The sequence below is a fragment of the Corvus cornix genome, chromosome 5 (assembly GCF_000738735.6).
Source record: "Corvus cornix cornix isolate S_Up_H32 chromosome 5, ASM73873v5, whole genome shotgun sequence".
Taxonomy (NCBI): Eukaryota; Metazoa; Chordata; class Aves; order Passeriformes; family Corvidae; genus Corvus; species Corvus cornix.
In genome coordinates, this window is record NC_046335.1 from 55,678,287 (window position 1) to 55,698,952 (window position 20,666).

General features: G+C 41.5%; 1 long non-coding RNA gene across 1 annotated transcript; it reads right to left on the reverse strand.

Moving 5' to 3' along the window:
• Positions 1–4,094: 4,094 nt before the first annotated feature.
• LOC104697682 lies at positions 4,095–12,097 on the reverse strand. Its single transcript, XR_753211.4, has 3 exons — positions 10,608–12,097; positions 9,066–9,189; positions 4,095–7,524 (listed from the first exon to the last, which is right to left on the reverse strand). It is a non-coding gene; the product is annotated as an uncharacterized LOC104697682 (long non-coding RNA).
• Between the last annotated feature and the right edge of the window lie 8,569 nt (positions 12,098–20,666).

Consider the following 20,666-nt stretch of genomic DNA (forward strand, 5'->3'; position numbering starts at 1 on the left):
ATTTTGGAAGATCCATAGCTAGGGATCAGTGTGCCCCAGACCCCAAGGTCCTCTCCAGAACATATTCTGTAAACCAAGATAGAACCATCCAGGGGAAGGTTCCTTGGGGAGGGGGGGGCTCACTTGAGCCTCTCATTGGGGAATCTTTGACAGATATGCTAATTAGTAAAACCTATAATGTTATACCCAATGTTGGGGGGGGGGAGGAGAGGAGAGACACAGAGACACAGGGAAAGACTCGGGGGGTACATCTCGATGCATATGACCTGGACGTGTACACCTAAGGATCCTTAAAAATAAATACCAAGGTAAAATCCCTTTTCCCCTTCTAACCATGTATGCCTCTTGATTTTAAGACCAGGAAAAGGCATCAATTGATGAAAAATTCCTCTGCAAGAATGGAAAATGAATATGGAGTAAAGGAAAAATACAGGCAAAAACTGGACAACCTGAAGAAAATTGGAACCAGTGGGATTAGCTGATTAAAAAATATTACTGCTGTAACTGTATCATATGAGGAGATTAGGTGTGCTGTTTCTCACTGAATCATAATGCACCAACACTGTTACATTCTTCTAAATGTTGCCCTTTACGTACTTCCAGTTTAGATTGCCTTTGTGAAGGAGCGCAAGGGACGTAACAGCAGGTTGGGGGTTTTTCCTTCTCTGATAACAAACAAGCAGTCTGTGGAACTTTACCTACTTGTTCCTTTGGAGTCAGGCTCTGATGTTTTCCCCTGAATGCACATCCATGCCATCCTAGCAGGACTGCAAGAATGAAATTGGAAGATAATGCACCTTTCCTGGGGGAGTATAAGGGTGTGGATCTATGACAGAGGTAGAGCACCAGGCCATGTCATTCGTACGGGTGAAGGTACCCAGCAACAGGAGTGTGCATCTTCCCACCAAGCTGAGTGGTACCTCAGGAAACAAAGAACAGGGACTCTGTGAAGCTGTTTACTGTCACAACAGATGATGGTTTACTCTTGAAAAACGAATGTTTATGGAGTAGAAGAAATCACCATTGCATCCCACTCAGAACACTGAGTCTGGTATTTTAATCAGTGTGATCTGTTTGCAAGATGGTTGCAGAGTACAGAACAATATTCTGCTTACATGATTCTGTTTCTCTTACCCAGTTTGTTTCAATGATTTAGCTGGTTGGAAGACAGAGATGTGAGAAGCAAAATAATGGTGATGACAGAGTGAAAGAAACCTGCAGATCCCAGAAATCTTCCCAGGGAAAAAAAAAGACAGATATTAAATTAGTGATGTACCCCTGTCCTGGGTTGCCTGGTTACCATCCTCATGAGCTGTTGAAATCAGGTGGGGCAGTGTTTCCTTGCCTCCTCCACCCAGACTATCTTTCTGTTAATTGCCCATCATTGTCCTGCCGCCTGACTCGGAGATAACTCCCTCCGGACTATCTTCTGTTGATGAGCCTAATCAACACTTGGCCTCATGACTCATTACCCCATTGTGAGATGCTCCACCCAGAGGGAGGAACCAAGCATCCCATCGTAGATATAATCTGAGATGCTGAACACCAGAAATAATCTTTCCACTGGATTTCCAGAGCACAGGAGCTACATAGCCACCACTGGACCTTCTGAGGAAGAGCAGACCCATTTTTCTACAGGATCACCTCTTCAGGAGGACTGCAGCCCCATTCTACCAGACTGCTACCACCACCCTGATTAACAGGATGTCAGGTTGTACCCTGACTCTGTCAGTTTAACCCAGTGTTTTCTGCCTTTATTTTTTTTTTTTCTTTCCTTATTTTTTTCCCTATTAAATTGTTATTCTGACTTGGTGTCTCCCACTAGTTTGTTTTCAAACTAGTACAACCCCTTTCTTCTGAATGTTGAGCAACTTACTTCAACTCACTTGAGACAGTAGTTTCAACTGAGGATTGCAAGAAAATACCATCACGTGAACCCATGTGAGCTGCACCGCAAATTCATCAGATTTTGGCTGCAATATATGTGCAGGGTTCACTGGCACATTTGTGGCCAACTGCCTTGGTCTGCCTTGGAGCTAATTCCAGTGCCTGGGACCTTTTAACACTGGTGATGCACGTGTACAGCTCTTGGGCACACCATGGTGTGTGCCTGCAGTGCCATCCAAGTTCTGACAGATAAAGAAAACAAAAAGGAGAATTAAGAGGGGGAAACACCTCTGCTTTCTCAGGGTCTGCTGATGGACTGTGTGTCTCCTTCTCTCCTGATGGGATGTCTTTAGGTGGGCTTTCCAGCTCCACCCATATTGAAGCAGACCTGTGTATCTATCTATCTATCTGTCTCCATATATGCATCACTAATATCTCTTCTGTCTCAATACAGAGTAACACTGTGCAAGTTAGTGCATTTTTAACCAGTAATCCTGAATCTCCTTTCCCATTGCTTCAATAAACCATTGTATTTGTGAAAGCTCTCGTTGAACTCAGCCAGACCTATAGTACTGGACTAGTAAAATGCACTATTTGTAAGTCTGTGATCATGCCAGTTCTTACTGAACTGCACCAGACTGACAGTGCCGAATTGGCTACAATCAGAAATTAAGTGCAGGCACACCCAGCCCCTCTGATTACTAAGGACCAGCTGGAGCACAGGAGGGTTTATTTGCTGCAAAATTTCCATATCCTTAATGAAGAAGAAGAATTGGTGAAAGACAGTGCAGAGTGCATTGTGCACCCCATCCCCAGCAGAAACCATTAATCCACGGAGGTGATTTGCTCTTCATTAAAGGAAGATTGCCTGTGCAATGATGTGGTCACATTTCTTCACCCCAACTCCTACCTCTCTTTTCAAACAACTCCACAGAAAACTCTGACTTTAAAGAAGGCAACATCTATGCATAACATTTTGTCATTCTCTCTATTTTCTTTTCTAATCACTGCCAATGCTGTCTTCAAGTCTCAACTGCTCTATTTTTTATCTAAGCCTACACAAGCTTTTTTTATGGTAGTGTTCTGTTCATTTCCCCATTATTTCTTAGCTAAAACTTTCCAATTATTTTGTCTTTAGTTAAAAGACTTCACTTCTTCAAATTCACCCGGGGCAACTTCATTATTTTGCTTTCCAGCTATCTATCCAGTGTCAATTACGGGACCATTTTTTGCTGTGTTACCGAAGCAATGATAGTCCAGTTTTCTAACAGTGATAACAGCGTTTGACTAACAATTTTTTTTTTAATTGCTCATGGATTTCCATCTAATTTGTGAAATTCATTTCTATTTTAAACACAATGAAGTAGAAATATGATGAGCTTTTAAATGAGTGGAGGCCAGGAATACAGACATCATTGCCCCTCTGTTCACTTTGACCTCATTTTGCTGGCAACCAGAGCTACCCACTATAAAAAGGATTCAATACAAATGGATGAATTTTATTGATAAATGTGCCTAATTAGAAGCATTTTGGAGGCACTTTGACACCACTGAATCAAAGAACTGACCTTGATATCAGAATATTGTACCTCATTGCACTGAGAAGAATACTGAGAATGAACACCTATTTTATAAGTTCTTATTTCTCATATTATTTTGTAATCTTTAATATTTAAAATGTATAAGTTGCTATCAGAAGCATACCTTAACCAAAATAACAGCTTCTGATATTTTGGAGATACTTAGTTCTGGAGCTGAAAGCAATATTTGTGTGTTATAATTGACTAATTAATTAAACCTAAGGTTCAGGCTTAATTTCCTTGAAATTTCAAGAATCATTTTAATCTGGAGCCCTGACTGTCACTTTTCAGATTTCCCATGTGGTTTTCATTGTGAGGTGCTGTGCTGCAGCAGGATAAATGATGCTGATTCATGTTCCTTGGCCTGTGTGATGCATCCTAATCAAATTCTCATTCTTTCTGTAGGAGCCATTTATGGCAGTTAACAAGGAAGAGCAAAGTGAAATCTTTGGGGAAGGGGAAACCTGAGAGAGAACCAGCCTGTGTTTCCTCAGGTTCTGAAGCCTTCCTGGGAAAAAGGAGACAGAGTCATGTCAGTCATGGGAGGATGTGACCTCCCACATGCCCATGCATAGAGACGCTTTCTAAACTACTGTGGGGCTCACACAGTTGGAAGTCTATATGAAATAGATGTTCAAAACATAACTTTTTTTATTATTATTCTTTAGGTTTTCAGAGATTTCCTAAAAATATTGCCAAAACCTAATGCAAGCACTGTATGTTTTTTCATATAATACTTGGGGTGTTTTACCTATTGAAGGATGTATCACCTATTCCACAAATACTATATTATAAATACTATATTAAGAGAGCATGGAGTTTCCACAGGAGATTGTTTTCAGTTTGTTTGAGAGCCTTTTTAGAAAAAATGGCATTCAGAAGATGCGTTATCCCATGGCAAAAGGGAAAACAAGGTAAATGAACTGCATTTTGGTCCTTGTGACCCCTTTGTGGTGAAAAATGGGCGATACAGCAGAAGTGTGGCCCTCAGCTTTTCCTGATGGCTCCAGCAACACTGCCAGTGCTCGTTCCTCTGTCAGGAATTTCACAGCCTGTTTTGAAAGTGCAAGAACCTCATCTGCTGTCAATAAATCCACAAAGGGCACCTTTATTTCAAGCTGTTAGACGTTTGGATTTCTATGGAAAATATAAATAGCTCTATGTCCTTCAGTAGTTCCTGCTGTTGAGATTTGTTTCAGATAATTAGGATGAGAGTGGTGAGGTACTGGCACAGATTGCCAAGAGAAGCTGTGAATGTTCCATTGCTGGAAGTGTTCAAGGCCAGGCTGGATGAGGCTTGGAGTAACCTGGTCTAGTGGAAGTTGTCCCTGCCCATGGCAATGGGGTTGGAAAGAGATGATCTTTTAAGGCGCCTTCCAACTTCCAAATTATTCTATGATTCTATGATAATTAGAAAACATCAAGCAGTCTGTTAATTGAATTCCAGTGGGGACCCAGCCTTACCTGTCTCACACCCTGTTTCCTCTGCAGCAGCTCTCTGTGAAATGGTACATGGCATGAGTCTGCAACATTTCAGTGTTGTTGAACTTCTGAGCTGATTAGGGGACAGGCTTTTTTTCCCTCCTCATTCTTATCTTATTGTACATTCAGTGTCTTGCAGGGTGTTTGGTAGCTTAATAAAATAAATGTTTTGCTGGCATGTTTCATAATAACATACATGTGTAGGTTTTGTTCTTCCTACAAGCCACCACTATTAATTTACATCAGGAAATGAATTTGTTTCATAAATATACAGTAAGAGAAAGTCATTGCTCAAAGTCACTGCATCCTGAGTAGTCATAGTAAGAACTACCTAACAGAGAGTTCTCTGGAAAATAAGGACTTTGTTGTAAGCTTTCTCATCCTTTTGATGCAAGTGACTAATGAAAGAATGGTATATTTTGATTAAGTGTAGAAACTGGTGATAGAGTCAGACATCCTTGACAAATTATGTTTAGTCAGGACAATGTGCTGTTTTAAATCTGAGAGTGATACAAACAGCAGCTCTCTGCTCATGGCTCCAATGCATTGCTTCAGCCAGACCATCAACCCAAGAAGTGGTTCTTCATTCCCTTCTGAGGTGTTTATGAAGATATAAATATATGTATTTATACATATATTTCAGTGCTCAGAGTCTTCTGAACATATTGAAGCTTTCTAAAAGTCTTTCTGTTGCTGATTATTTTACTGAGCTACTTTTCTCTCTTTCATTACACACCAGTCTCAAGAAGGTTTAGCTCAGAATCTACCAAAATTGCTGTCTTATTATTCTAAATGGAGATAACTGGTTCATACTAAAATAATCTTTCACTGAGAAACTCGGAATAATTTAGGAGAGAGTTGAAGACTGTGTCATTACTCATATCTGGAGGAGTTTATATTTGAATATTGCCAATTAAAAGTGCCCTTAGAAATAGCTGAAATAGGAACAACTTCTAAGGCTTGTGTTGCTTTCTAATTACATCTTGCTCAGAACTCGAGGTCCCACAGCACCCAGCACTAACAGAAGTTAGAAATGGCATGCAATTCTTAGAGGACTTTCACCAAACAATTTTTCTGGCTTGCACTGAATTTCTAGTGATTCCATAAATTTGAATATTCCATTGATGCTTCCAGCATTTTGTGTAGAAAACAGCTTTTGTAAACATACTGGTATTTTTTTCAGAAAGGTTTTCTGCTCCAAAACCAATGCTTCAGTTTTTTGAACTCATTCAGTTGTTTCTAATCTTCTCTTTTTGATTGTATTTTTAGCTGTCTGAGCTCTCTTTTAGGCCTTTTACTTAGTCACATTCATTCTGTTATTATTAAATAATTTCTGGCTCCCTGTAAGTTTTGCTGCTCTTTGAATACACACCAATGGTTCAATAGTAGCTTTATTGATGCAGGCATGGTAGAGAAGAAGAACTAGCTATTTTTGTGTTGGAGATACCATGGTTTGACTGAATTGTCCATATATTAAAATATTCTTGTTATATCTGAAAGGCGTCTCACATCCCTAAGAAAATTCCTCTGAAGTTATATCCAGGCAGGAGAGGAGATGGGTGTTTGTTTTTCTGGAGTTGTCATCACCAATTCTCATTCTCTGGGATCTTTTACCAGAAATTAGAGCCTAGAGCAGTCTTTGAGGTGCTCTGAGAGCATGGCAAGGGAGGAAACCAGCTGGATCCACTCTCCTGCATATCTTTCTGTTCCAGCAGCTGGTACTTGCTTAATAGGAGAAAAATATGCTTTGAATATTCCCACTTCAGTCAACCAATACATTTAAATAGAAGAGAGTTCCACTCTGCTCCTTCAATGAATATTCTTCCTTTCACATGTCTGAGTAGCTACAACTTCCCTACAAGTAACTCACTGAATTTGCTTTTCTGTGTATCTTCCACCACTATTTCCTTTGGCTTGGCAATGTTATGGCATTTTATCTGAGAAACTTGTTTTAGGCCTCAGCTCCTGCAGGTTGAGATATCAACACAGACTTAGGCCAGAGTCCCAAAGGAGTACCTAGGATTACCAAAACATTGAATTTCTATAAGATGTTAGTCCTATAACCCGAGTATATGGGTCACATCTTCTCTTTGGCTCTGTCTGTTGCATAAACGCAAACCAGTAGGGAACATTTGATGTTTAAGGTGATTTCTTGTCTTCTCATTTAATTTGCAGCTTATGCAGATGTCTGTGCAGACATGGAGACAGCAGCACTGCTAAGCCCCAGAAGGAAAAGGACTGTTTTATTGTGTGATGTTGGTGAGTCAATGGGACAATTCAAAATGACATTTATTCGTGGATGCTTGTTCTTCAACCAACAGGTGACTGCAGTATTTCAGGTATTTCCACCCAGCACAAACTCCTCACACATACAAATGTCATCTGGCTGGAGGCTTCACTGTGAAGGCAGCATAACTGCATGGATTTTACAGCAATATTCCAGGCTGACAGGCAGGTTGCTGGGAGCTGAACATGACTTCTGATCTCCTGCTGACCAGGTAGGTGTTCAGTCTCAGTTCCATTGCTTCTTTCTTTCACAAGTGCATGGTTCTCCTGGGTAATTTATTATCGAGTTCTAGTGAAAAAAAAAAAAAAAAATAAATAAAAAAGCATGCCAGAGAAAAGCAGAACATTTATAATTTAAGAATAAATAAAAAAGTTGCTGGAGGGTAAAAATACCATGAAAGTTATTAACTATGGTGGTAGTGTCTATTTAAAATGGTAATGAAAAGCAGTCTGCTCTGAAAGAAAACTATTAAATAAAGGCCCAAATAACATTTTCAATCAGACCAACACCACTGGTATTACCTAGCTTTCCCAGAGTTTACCTGACGACCTGGTATTTTGCCTTCTGGCATTCTGGCAGACTCAAAGTTCATGGACACTATCTGATGCTCTGCTCTGACCACTGGTTTTGACAGAGTCACACCAGAATAAATTTTTTCTGAAAGGATGAGCAAACCCATTAAACACAGAGCGGGGACTGTCCCAAGAGCTGACGGTGTTTTATAAAATGGTTCTGTATTGGTTGCAGTAGGTTCAGTACTTGTTTTAACACTGATTTGAAGGAAGAAGGATCTGGTCTTTTGCCCTGGATTTTGTTGCAGGGAAGCACCAAGTATTGGTTTACTCATCCTCTAAGAGGCATCAAAGAAATGCAGCACCACTATTTGTTGTCTTTAGCATAGTTGTGCCTCTTTTACATGCATGGTTGGTATGGGATGGTGCCTTGCCCCAAGCCTGCCCTGTGCTGCCCCAGCTCTTTGCCATGTGGGACAACCCCTAGGAGTTCCTGGGGGGTTTGCTGGTGCTTATGGTCTCCTTCGGGTTTTTCAACACGTTAAAGCCAAGTGGAAGCACCTTTATATGTGTATTGGTACCTGGACAGAAGCTGGGTCAGCTTGGGCTTCTGCATTTTGTTGTCTCCATGTTCTGAGTAACCCCAGCAGGATGTAGGTTACAAAAAAGAGAGGAGGTAAAAGGTGTAAAGAGAACTATTTTGGCTTCAGCTAGAGCTGGGCATTTGGAACTGCACATTTGGACTTTGCATTGTCTCATTTTCTCCCTATAGCCCAGTCTCCCTCCTCTCTTGGAATAATTTGGGTTATGGTCTTTTTTCCCCATCCAATTCCCTCACTGTTTTGGTTTTTGTTTTTTTGTGTGTGGTTTGGTTTTGGTTTTTTTTTTTCAGTTGTTTGGTTGGGGTTTTTTTTCATATGAAAGCTGGGACAATTTATCTCAAAATACTTGAAGCAAAGATTAATCCAGTTTTTCAGAACTCACAGGGGGTCTGCCACTGGGGCCCCATGTGTTTGCACAGGGCAGAAAGTCTCCAAGCAGATGTTGCTGCTCCTACAGAAATGTGCATGGACATCGAGAAGTATATTCTCTTTGTAGCTTCCTCCTGAAAGGCAACTGCTAAGTAAGGTGCCATTAACTGGTTTTAGTAGCCAAAACCATAAGGTGAACAATGGGGAGCTGAAGGATCTCAGGCAATGAGTTCCAAGAGGCCCAGAGAAGGAGGGCACTGTGGTGAGAGGTGATGGAAGACATCAGAGTCCTGCTGGGGCCAAGACTCTGCTAAAACTCCATATGATGTAAAGAGATGGAAGATACCTTATATCAACTCCATAACAGTTTTCCAAGGAAAAGCAGCTGCCTCTTACTCTTCTCTCCCGAAATAAAACAGCTGCTCCCTGTTTTCCATTTTCGACGTTGCGTTTTTGCTACATGGTGCTTTCTGTAGGGGGAAATAGAGGGGGAGATGCATGGGGGTCACCATTCTTACGCTTCACATGCTCCTCTCAGAGGGTATTGCCTGAAAGCTGCACTCAGGACAAGTATGTAATGCAAATCTTCTAGTGGGTTCATCCCACTCACGCTCCTTCCAACTGACACTGGATCTGGAGAGCCTCTGAAAGAAGCCAGAATGTTACACTTCAGCAGGAACTTACCTTGGGTCAGCCCAAGGGATATAACTGGTACCTCTGTAACCTCTGTAAGAAATGACCCCAAGAAGCCAAGTGGGGGATGACAAATGATAGTAGGGCCAAATTCTTGAGCCCCAGTGGAACCCAAAGGTCTTTTTGGGTATCAGGATGATCTCAGTGGATGTCCTGAAGCACATTTGGTCCCCAGGTAACTTCAAAGGACACTGTGGGCTCATAGGGACATCTCAGGGGACTTCTGAGAAAGAAATACAGGACAGGATGGGCCTGAGCTGATCTGTGGAGTTAGATTTGGTGTATGGGCATCTGGAACTGACCTCTAGGTGCTAATGTGGTGATCCCAAAATCACATGCACAGCATGTGTGTCTAGGGGCAGAAGAAGTCAGCAGTTAGAATGCGGGCATCATCTGTGGTTGCTAATTAGCACAGAGAGTGAGTTAAGATCACCAATTAATAGATGGAGTTACTAGAGGTCACCTTTAGTCCAAAATTTTGGCTCATAGTCATCTGAAGTCACTAATTATCACACAGAGTTACCCCTGTACCCAAAATTTCAGCTTGGGGTCATCTGAGACCAAACAGTCACTGGCCCTTTGTTCAGGGTATCAGCTGAGGTCACCAAATTAGCGATTCATTTATAACAACAAGAGTCTCTGCTGAGCATTGTACAAAGACATAAAGCAGAGTTACTGCTGGGGACAGTGTCAAACACATTATTATAAAACCACATAACTTATTTTATACCATGGTTATTAATTTCAAAAATCACAGACATGTTCACTATCTCTCCAGCTGCTCCCATCCATCACTTTCATTAGGCCGTCCCTTCCAGTCATCCAACACTATTTTAACACTGTATTTTCAACTGCAATATGGTGTGAAAGCAAATGCCTGATTTTTTCCTAAAAAAAATGAGAGTAAGGGCAAGAAAAACAGATAGGAATTAATACTTATAATCTTAGGGAGAATTATTTTTCCCAACCATCTACCTCCTTAACCATGGTCTGTTTAACAAAATGTGCTTCCTAAACTTCATTGTCTACTGTGCTCTAAGAACACAAGACACTATACAGGTGTCATAGGTGGCTGTATTCTAAGCAGAGTGAAACATGGCAGATATTTGCAGTCCATGCAATACTACATACAGAGATCTTCTCTGTTGCACAGAATTCAAAACACATTTTTCAACCATAAAAAGGAAAGCCAAACCTTGCTGTGTTCAGACCTTCTTGTCTTTAGCCAGGGTTTAGCAGATACATTGGAGATGACTCAATTGCAGTGAAACCGTGAAGGGATGCAGAGAAACAGGAGTCCTCTTCACTGCCTCAAGGCAGAAATGGCTGCAGCAATGAGAATAAAGGTCTGTCTGGAAGGATAAATCTGTTTGATCAGATCAAAAACATTTTTCAGGAGAAAACTCAGAAATTAGGAAACAAAAATAAAAACTCCTTTTTTAATCATCCAAAATGAGCTGAGCATGGCTTGGATTTTAAAAGAAACGAGTAAGTTGTCAACACTGCAACCAAGACACTATGTATGATTCTTCCCACTTCAGTTAACCACAGCATGTTCATTTGTGTCAGCTGAGACACAAATGGGCCTCCAGCCTACAAACTGCAAATCCTGTAAGGAACTGCTGCTTAAGCTAGTTTAGTGCTGAATTAATTAATTGTAGACGGTAAGTAACTAATGAAGTAATGCAATGATTTATCTCACATTTAAAGTCACACCTACGGTCATATTGGGCAGATCAGAGTACGTACCAATTCAGTGATTCTGGACTTGTGTCTTTGGCATCCTCAGTCACTAAGATAACCTGACTCTTTAGATGATGATATACTCTACTTGCCAACCCACAGCCCTCCCAGTGAAATCCTGCTGAACAGTGTCAAAATCTGACATCCCACTGAGAACACAGCTGCTCACAGAAACAAGGTTTCTCATCCAATCAATAGATTCTACCTTCCACTTGCCCTCTTTCATTCACAGCTTCCTTCTTTCTGCACTGCTCTCCAGCTTCTCTCCTTGGAAACCAAGCTCCTCCACTTCCTCTTCTACTTTGCACCAGCACATTCCTGCAGCGGGAACAGGGGCCTAGATGTGAAAAAAAAGATTTCCCCCAAAGGGGGGAGTTATCTGCTGGTGCTGTGCTAATGAAGGGCTGTGGCTGATATAATTGTAATCTTAAATAAAAGCATAAAAGGTATGGAACCATGTGCCATGGGGAACTGGGTTGCTTTAGAGAAATAAAGGAAGGGAGGAGATGAATAGGTGAGACAGTCTTTCATCACCAGACATGACTTCACCTATAGGCCTTCCTCCTGCCTCACAGCAAATGACACTGGCTTTCTTTCACAGCAATTCATGCATTTCAAAGGGCCAATAGCATAAAAGGATTCTAAAAATAGGTTAAAGCCTGAAAGCAAAAAGCAGCTGTTTCATTAGCAACAAGAGAAGCAGAAGGGGAAAGGAGGACAGAGCTCCCTAAGAGTGCCAAATGACTTGCATTTCATGTATTTTATGCTATCTAACAGATATTCTTCTAGAATCAGGACACATTTCAGATGTACAGTAACTGATACAGCTAGAACCTGCTGTGTTTGCTCTTTTCTCCTTATGCCAAGAAGGATTACTGAGAATCAGTCCTGGGACATGACACATATCAGCACTCCATGTTATATGACATCCTACAGGATCATCTTGCACTCGAACAGAAAGCTGTTAATCATTGCTGTGTTCTGATGTAACAGCTGGACACGTACTCTGAACTTGTGCTTATAAAGTATCAGTGTCACAAGATGGATTCTCTGCATCCTACATATCCTTGGACATCTGCACTTCTCCTTTAGCGAAGAAATCCTATCCATGAAGATCAACATTTTCACCCTTTATCCAAAGCCTCTGCAATTCATCACAGGCCAAGTTCATCATCTATCTTGGAATGACAGCCTGGAAACAAAATGCAAACCATGAGCAGAACAAAGCGTGATTCTGTGTTCTCAGTCCAGCCAGGATTCACTGTGTTAGCTGGCAAGAGAGGATAAGGAAACCCATCCTATGTGTGTGAGTACACAGATATTCCAGTTTAGAACAGGTACTGGATTCAGACTGAGTTTAGGGATGGCAGATCTCAGAGCTCATGACATCATTAGACAGCTGGTATGCACGCTCAGGTCAGAACTGACATTAAAATAAATATCCAGCAGATTTGTACACCACTGACAACTATATGGTGTGAATAGGGATGAAACAAGTTGAAAAGAAACCCTTCAGATTAAAAAGCTAGGGCAGGAAGAGATGCATCAATATTAAGCTGCAAGCAAGGCTTGGAAATGAGAAATTCAATCCTAGTTCTATTAGACATCTGAACTGATCACAAATGTCTCATTCCTCAGTCTCCATATAACCCACCCCTAGGGCCAGCTCACCTTGAGACTGTCATAGCAGACACCCCACCTGTAAGAGCCCTCAGTGGTGGGCCACTGATCTTCCCAGGAGGTTGCCAAGCAGGGTGTGGGCAGCCAGCAGTCACTCATGGCTTCTGGCCTGTGGTGTCCTCAAGGAGTGCAGCTACCTGAGTACCCAGAGGCTCACAGATGTGCTACACATGAGTTCTGTTCCCATAGAAAACATCTTGAGCCCATGTCAGCTGTGGAAAAATGGTGTGGGAGACACAGCAGTCTCTCATCCCTATGGACATGCTCTGCTGCCTACACCTGGTCCTGCACATGGACAACCACTGGGGAATTCCTGCTGTTTTCATCAGCTTAGAAATGCTCAGTAGGACCCAGCCTTCCCTACTGCTGCCTCTTCCAACCCACAGCAAGCTCTCCTTATGATGTGGGAGGCAGAGGTGCGTGGGTCATGTGCAGGGATCTGTTATCCTAAGTCCCACAGTAGTGAATATTGAGGTGTAGCTGACATTCTTGCCTCTATGCCAGGGAGCATCTTTGCTTAGTGTCAGCAAAAGGTAAGGAAGGTCAGCAGCCTCGGAGGAGTTAACACAGCATTTCCAGGTCTGGCTGCATCAAGAGGGGTACAGACAGAGAACCATAAGGAAAAGGAGGGCTGGGATAGGGCAAGGGAGAGGAATTTGTCAATAAAACAGTAGATACTTGAGAGGTAAGGCAGCTAAAATTGCTTTTCTTTTTCCAGCTAGATGGAGCTTGTACAGATGGAGACCATACTGCTCCTAGACAAGGACCAGTGATACCTTTGACAGTACAAAATGACCACAGCCAATTCAAGTATTCAGCTGCCAAAGTCACACCTGAAAATATGCTGCTATCTGGGCAAAGAAAGCAAAAGTGCTGTCTGCACTCCCTCTCTCACTGTTTGCCTCAGTTTTAGCCTTGGAAGACACCCAGTGCTTTAAGGACCTAGGCAGATGGGGTAGAATTGATCCAAATAAATCAATTGAGAGGTCCACATCTGAGCTACTTGGATTAGACTCTCTCCTGAATTGTTAATGGACATCATACAATTCATCATGCACTAAAATAGAGAGCTAAAATAGGACAGGTGAGTCATGCCTAAAAATAGAGAATCACTTCCATTAATTAATAAGGGAAGCCTGGAGCTCCCAGTTCAGCTGCAAATGTATATACATCACAGGTGTCTGAGGTGGAGAGAAGTGAATCCTATCCCAGGTTACTGTCAGTAGCAGGAATGACTCCTTTTCCAACAATGCCTGCAGATCCACTGGAACAAATACTTGTGCTGTGCTTTGCTGCCTTTCTCTGGCTGCCTCCCCCTACTTGAGTGCAAAGCCCAGGAACATGACAGTCAAGGCTGAGACACACGACACAGCTCCTTTCTTTTTTAAGGTACGTTTGAGCTGTATGCCCCTCCTGGAGATCAGAGCTACTCAAGCCGAGGCTTTCAGCCCTGGCTCTACACCTGCAATGCTGCAGAAGAGCTGAGTGCCATGTGTCAGATGAGTGGCCATGGAACACGGTGTTCCTGTTGTTCCTACCAGCCTCCTCCTGCCATAATCAAGGGTCAGTCCCACAGTCAGCTCCCAAGACTAATACTTCATTGTGATCCTGCAAAGCAGGGGAGAGGAGCTGTAGGAATAGAGATGGTTGCCTTGTGATTATCTTCAGGGTAGGTGGGGAAGAAGAGAGTCCCAGTGTGTCAGGCCAGGTGGTTTAAAGACAAAACTGCCTGGTGGTGACCTGGAGGGATCTTTATTGGCAGGAAAGTCACCTTTGGGGCTGAGAAGCAAATTGTGCTCTTGGAAAGAAATGCTCTTATAACAGAGAAGAAAAGACTTAACCTTGCAGGGCCTGAAAAAATAATTGGGAAGACTTGCATGAACTTGAAAGCTTCATTAATCCATGTCACCATGTCATCTCCAGAGAGGCTGCAGTGGGAAACCAAGCTGCCAGAAAAGAATGGGAAAATGGTTTGGACTGCACAGCCTAATCCAGAAACCATTCCTGATTTCTGTGTCAATTCCAAAATTAGCAGGGTTTCTTTACATCAAATCTTCCCACATCCTTCTAATATCACAGCATTTTTCTCATGATCACTGCTCCCCCATGACCATTGGTACCTAAGATCTGTTTTCACCATGGGAGATAATGACTCCCCAGGTGAAGACACAGTGAGTGCTACTGAAAAAGCCCTTGGCTCACTGTTAGGTTTGCCCAGCCAAAATCCTTTTCCTCAATATTCTCGCTGTGTATTAAGATTTTTATCTGGAGTTACTATGAAGAATTAGCTTTCCTCCTCAGCATGCCTAGACAACTAGTTGTCAGAAAACATGTATGGCTACTGTGTGTCTTTGTTGCCCACATTTCCCTTTCCCAGCTCCCAGCCTCTGGACCACTGCTATCACCCAAGATAACCAATCCTTCACTGACAATGTCCCAGAGCAGTGCTGCACTCATCCTAGAAATCCTGATGCTGGCCAGCAATCCTCTGCTACCATGCAGGAAGGAGGGAACAACTGTTTAAACTTACTGTTTATGCATCCAAAGGAGCTGTGAGCATATCCACTTTTATGTACCTGTTTCTACAGATACAGAATACAAAGAATTTAGTCAAAGAGACTTTGGAGTCATCAATAACTTAACATTGCAAAAATGTAAGCCTTTTGGGTGACTATCTAAATGAGTGCTGTGCAGATTCTTGGTAATTAGTCCTACAAACACCATCATTAAACTTTAAACTAATATAAAGAAAATGTGCAACTGAGCAGCTAATAATAACAGAAGCCAGTTTGTTATACTGAATGTCTCCATAAAGATATTCTTTATAACACCTTTGGCACAACTGGGACCTTGCATAATTAAATTTGATTTCACTTTCTTACAACTCTAAGCATAACCAGAGATTTCTAATTAGTTACAATTATTCTTTTAGAAATGTGTTTCTATTTAGTATAATCTTGTATTCTTCTAACCAAATGTCATATGTATTTATTATTATTATCTCCTACTGACAGCTTTTTAACTGAGACACTTTGACCAAGATAAATAACTATATGCCTCCCAACCACAACTCTTTGTGTGGCGTCTGCTTTGGGTGGTAAAATAATTTAATAAGTGAAAAACAGCAGTTTATGGAGATAAGATAATTTTCCATTCTACTATTTGAAGTAGAGATAAAAATGCAGGCTGATTATCTTCTAAATCTAACATTTCCACTCCCCACCCCACCAAAAGCTGCTAATAAAGTGGCCTCATTAATGAGACTTCCTCACCCAACTATGTTTCCCTTCTGCCTAAAACAGCAGACAAGCAAGCTACAGTTTCCTCTCAATGTCTACAAATGCCTGCCCAGCTGGCATGCCCAGGAGCACTCCTCATACCACTCAGTGGGAGATGCAAGACCAGGAATGTCTGTGTCCAAGAAACCCACCCCAGTGCCAGTTAAATATGGTCTAGCATAGGGACAGTCCCTACTGGTCTCTGTCAGTGCAATATAACCCAGGATCCGGTGCTACCTGTGCTCTGAAGCCATGTGGTGCCAATTACAAGAGCAATTAAGCAAAAAATGCCTGTTTTCTGCACAGTTGTGCCCCAAGCTGAAAAAGCCCAGATGTGTTCTCTCACAGAGTTCATTCAAGCAAGAGGTAGAGCTTGAATTACCAGCTAAAATGGAAACAGACAAAAAGAGATGAATTGGAGAACAAACCACTGGAACTTATTTACTTCTTGAGAAATTAATGAACCCCATGAGCTCATAGGTTGCAAAGCAAATGAAATAAATGCCTTTCCCTTTTAAAATCTGGGGAATTACAGCAAGTGGAATTGACTTTATGCTTGTCTTCCCTCTAATTCACTACAGGTAGCAATCTGGTGAAATACAAAAGGGAAATGGCAAGACAAATCTATATCAAAATGAAAACAACAGTAAATGAAGGAGTTGGAGCAGGTCAAGGAATAGTGCGTAACGTTAAAAATTATATAAGTTATTTTATCATACTTACCATTTCCCTACTTTATATTCACAGATGTAGGCCACAGTATGCCTTAGGAGCTGATTCTATCATATGAGGCTTTGAGAAGATCGACCAGCAAGTTATAAGTAAATAAAGTTAGAAAAGCAATTGTACTTATCACATATACTGGAGGGTCTCAATGCTTTCTAGGTCAGTGCTGTATCTGGCTTAGTTTGAAGTTTTCTCATCACCAAGCACTCAGAAATTCTATATATAACACGTACATCGTGTTACTAAAATAAATAATGAGTTCATTTTATTTACTTGCAGATTTTGATGCATACAGGTTGTTTATTCTCCATGCTTTCCACACTCCTTTCTCTGGACAGGAGCCTTAGAAATTTACCTTGGGGGTAGGGGAGAAAGAAGCTAAAATTTGAGGTTTCAATGTTTCAAGAAGCATACCAAGCCCTTCCGCCCAGCATTTTTAGGTTAATGATACAGTTGTAGCAATTGGCAATAACTTGAATATTAACAATGAAATGGGTTTTTGTAGGCTCAGTCTCAGATTCAGTCTCTTTTCTCCAGAAATATACCTGACAAAATTGGTTTAAACAATTCAAACAGTTAAAATATTGAAATTTTGTGTCTACCATGATACTTCTGGATGCTCACACCCGAAAGACAACCTGTATTAAAATTAAGACTGTATTAAAATCTGTAAAATTTTATTTTATAAAACAAACAAAATAAATTTTTTATTTATAAAGCTATTTTACCAAAATATTGTAAAGCTATTGCACCAAAATTTCTTTTTTTGGGGTACAATTTATATTGTACCAAATATAAATCTATTGTACCAAAAAAGACTTGTTTATGGAATATAGCAGGATCAGCTCACACAATTTTAATATGCCAACATCACTTATGATAGATTAAACAGGAGGTTTCACTTTTGGCATATAAAGCTGTCTATTCTAGGTCACTGACAGTAACCCTCTGCCATAAAGCAGTAATAAGCTTTATAGTTTCATTAAAATACTATTTTTCCTTTTGTGTATTCATGATGATTTCTTATCCTGTTCTCTTATTTGGCACAACTATTCCATAATTGATGTAAAGCAGCAATTCAAAATTTAATGATTAATTTTCATGTAGATCTTTCTTGTCTAAATAATTGATGGGAAAGATAAGCAGAGGCATTTGGAGTCAGCAGTTGTTATTCCTTCTGCTTCTTCATATCTCTGCAGTAGTAGCCTCTGTCAAGCCCCCTAGAAAACACACCTTTTGGGGGAGATGGCTTGAATTCCCCTTGTATCAGTCCAGAGGGGAAATTATCCGAATACAAATCTCTGCTCTGTCCTCCAAAAGCTGTACCTTCATCCTGCTTTGCATATGGTTAAGTACCTGATTTTGCATAAACTCCTCAATCTTCTGCATCATGAGGAGGCTGCAAAGCTGCAGATAGCTGATCCTGCAGAAGCCTTGTTTGTCCAAATGCCTATCAAAAAATGCTCAAATTTAGGAAAAATGCCAGGCAGCAAAATGCTACTGCCCTGCAGCATAAACTGTGCTTGACAGTCAGGACTGAGTTGTGCTCTCTTCCTTTGCAAGGATATTTATTTGCTGGATTCACACACGTTACTTCTGGATATCCCAAACTACTACCATAGCACTGAAAATACTCCATCTCTGTCTTCATCCAAACTCTCCCAACCCTGCTTTTCATTATTCAGTAATTCCTATTTACATATATGGCCCAAGCCTGTAATTAATCCCTGATAGTCCCTTAAACCCCAAGGGAGAAACTATCTGGATCTACCCGGGCATCTCCTGGGGGAAACACCAAGTCTTTTCCATGGTTTTAATACAGCTTGTGTCATGTGATTTTCACAGCGATTAATATATTAAATAAAATAGTAGAATGACCTCCTTTCATAATGTTTAAGTTTTAAATTTCATTACAATCTAAAGAAAATACTCTGGAGTAGAAAACAGGTTATTCTGAGAAAGAAATGTCAGTGGCTTCCTCCTATTCTGCCCTGCTAACATTTTAATATATAAGTATTCTCTTTAAAAGTTAAATAGACTTGTAAGCTGTAAGAGGGAATAAATGTTATAAAGATAGAAATCTCTATTGCCATTTATGTGATAAGTTAAAAGAAGCAACCATCTTTGCATGCTTGGGGGTATTTTTCCCTCAGAAGTCACTTTTTAATCTGATTTAAATCCAATTAAGTCTGAACATCTAAAATGAAGAGCAAGTCTTTGAATTTATGTATAACTGGTTTAACTAATCACCGTCTTACTGCAGAGCTACTAAGCAAACAAACTATGAAAAATAAATGTGAAATTAGATCCAAATCTCAGACAGCCTTGATTTTGCTTATAAAATAAATAAATAATCATCCTGCACAAAGCATGGGCCTCTGTTTCCTACTAGCCAGTCAAAGCTGCAGTTATTAGATTTTTAAAATAACAGTGAAAAATTATTTAATAGTAAAAGAAAACGACTGCTTTTTTTTAACCTCACATTTTGGACAGAAAGCACTTGTGTTCCTTGAGAAATCCTCCTCCAGACGAACTGAGGACACCGAAGCAACTCGGGAAGTCCAACTCCTTCAACAGCTATCCTGATTTTGCCTGGCCCTGCATTTACTACTTGGCTTCTGCAATGCCTGACATCCTCTTTAACCAAGCATGCTGGCTGGCTGCTCTCATGGGAGGCGTCCTTCCATCCCTCAGGCTCTCCTTCCCCCCCGAAGCAGGCGATGGTCACCGGAGCCCGCTGGACACGCGGCTCTGGCACAATGGGCACCCGCAGGCTCCCCGCGCACGCCCGGGGTCAGCCAGCACCGTGTCCCGTGCTCATCCGGGACGGGCTGCGAGCGCTGCAGGGGAGGGCTGCTCTCCTCACTGCGGGGAGAGCCCGAAGGACACGTAGGAAACACAACCCTTTCATTCTCCCTGTGAACTCCTTTCTCGTTTGCCAGCGCTGATGATGAATGCTAATCAGCTCGGGCTTCAGCAGCCTCAGGCTGCCTTCTTCAGGTAATTAGTCCAGGTGTCCCATGCTTTACTCTGACCTTCTCGTAAATCAAGCAGCTTTGGTAACCCACTGATATTTCAGAAGCGTGACGGAGTCCTGGAAATCTCAGTTCCTACCACATCTTACCTGTAAGCTGAAGCAAGATTGCGTGTCATTGTACTGTAGCACGGTGCATGTTACGGAATTCGTAATTGTATAACTACAGAGAAAGGGAGTAACTTTAAAGCTCCCTGACATACAATATCTTCCTTTAAAGTTGCCGTCTGCTTCGTATGTGGAAGCCCCCGTTTCATCAGTGAGATGCCTCTGGAATACCGCCAGAGACGGGGTGGCTCAATGCCTGATAAGGCAGCTTTCTCGCTGTGGATCACAGGCTCCGTAGCTGCAGGCAGAACTCCTCCCAGACAGATTAGTACAAATTAACGTGTGTATCCAGCAATCTTGCTGACATTTTTCCTTCCCCTCTCACACGCATCCTCCCAAGCATTGGAACTGGGCTCACAGAGACTGCATCTAAAAAAGCAGTACGCAGGAGCAGCTCATTTCTGAAATACCTATCAGCTGTCTATCATAGCTCATATCCAGCTGCAAATGTTGTTTGCAACAGCTCAGAAACCCTGCAGCTATTCAGCCTGGGCAGTAAGAGCAAAGATGACAAGCCCAAAATGACAGCTCTTAACTCATTGCCTCATTCCTTTTCATGAAATAAAGCTTTTCCTCTTCCCCCTGTGAACTATGTAACAGATTGCAAAGTTTCTGGAGAGCAAAAAGTGGGAAATCTCACATATGTGCCTTGGAGATATGTCTTAGGTGTGCATATGAGGAAAGA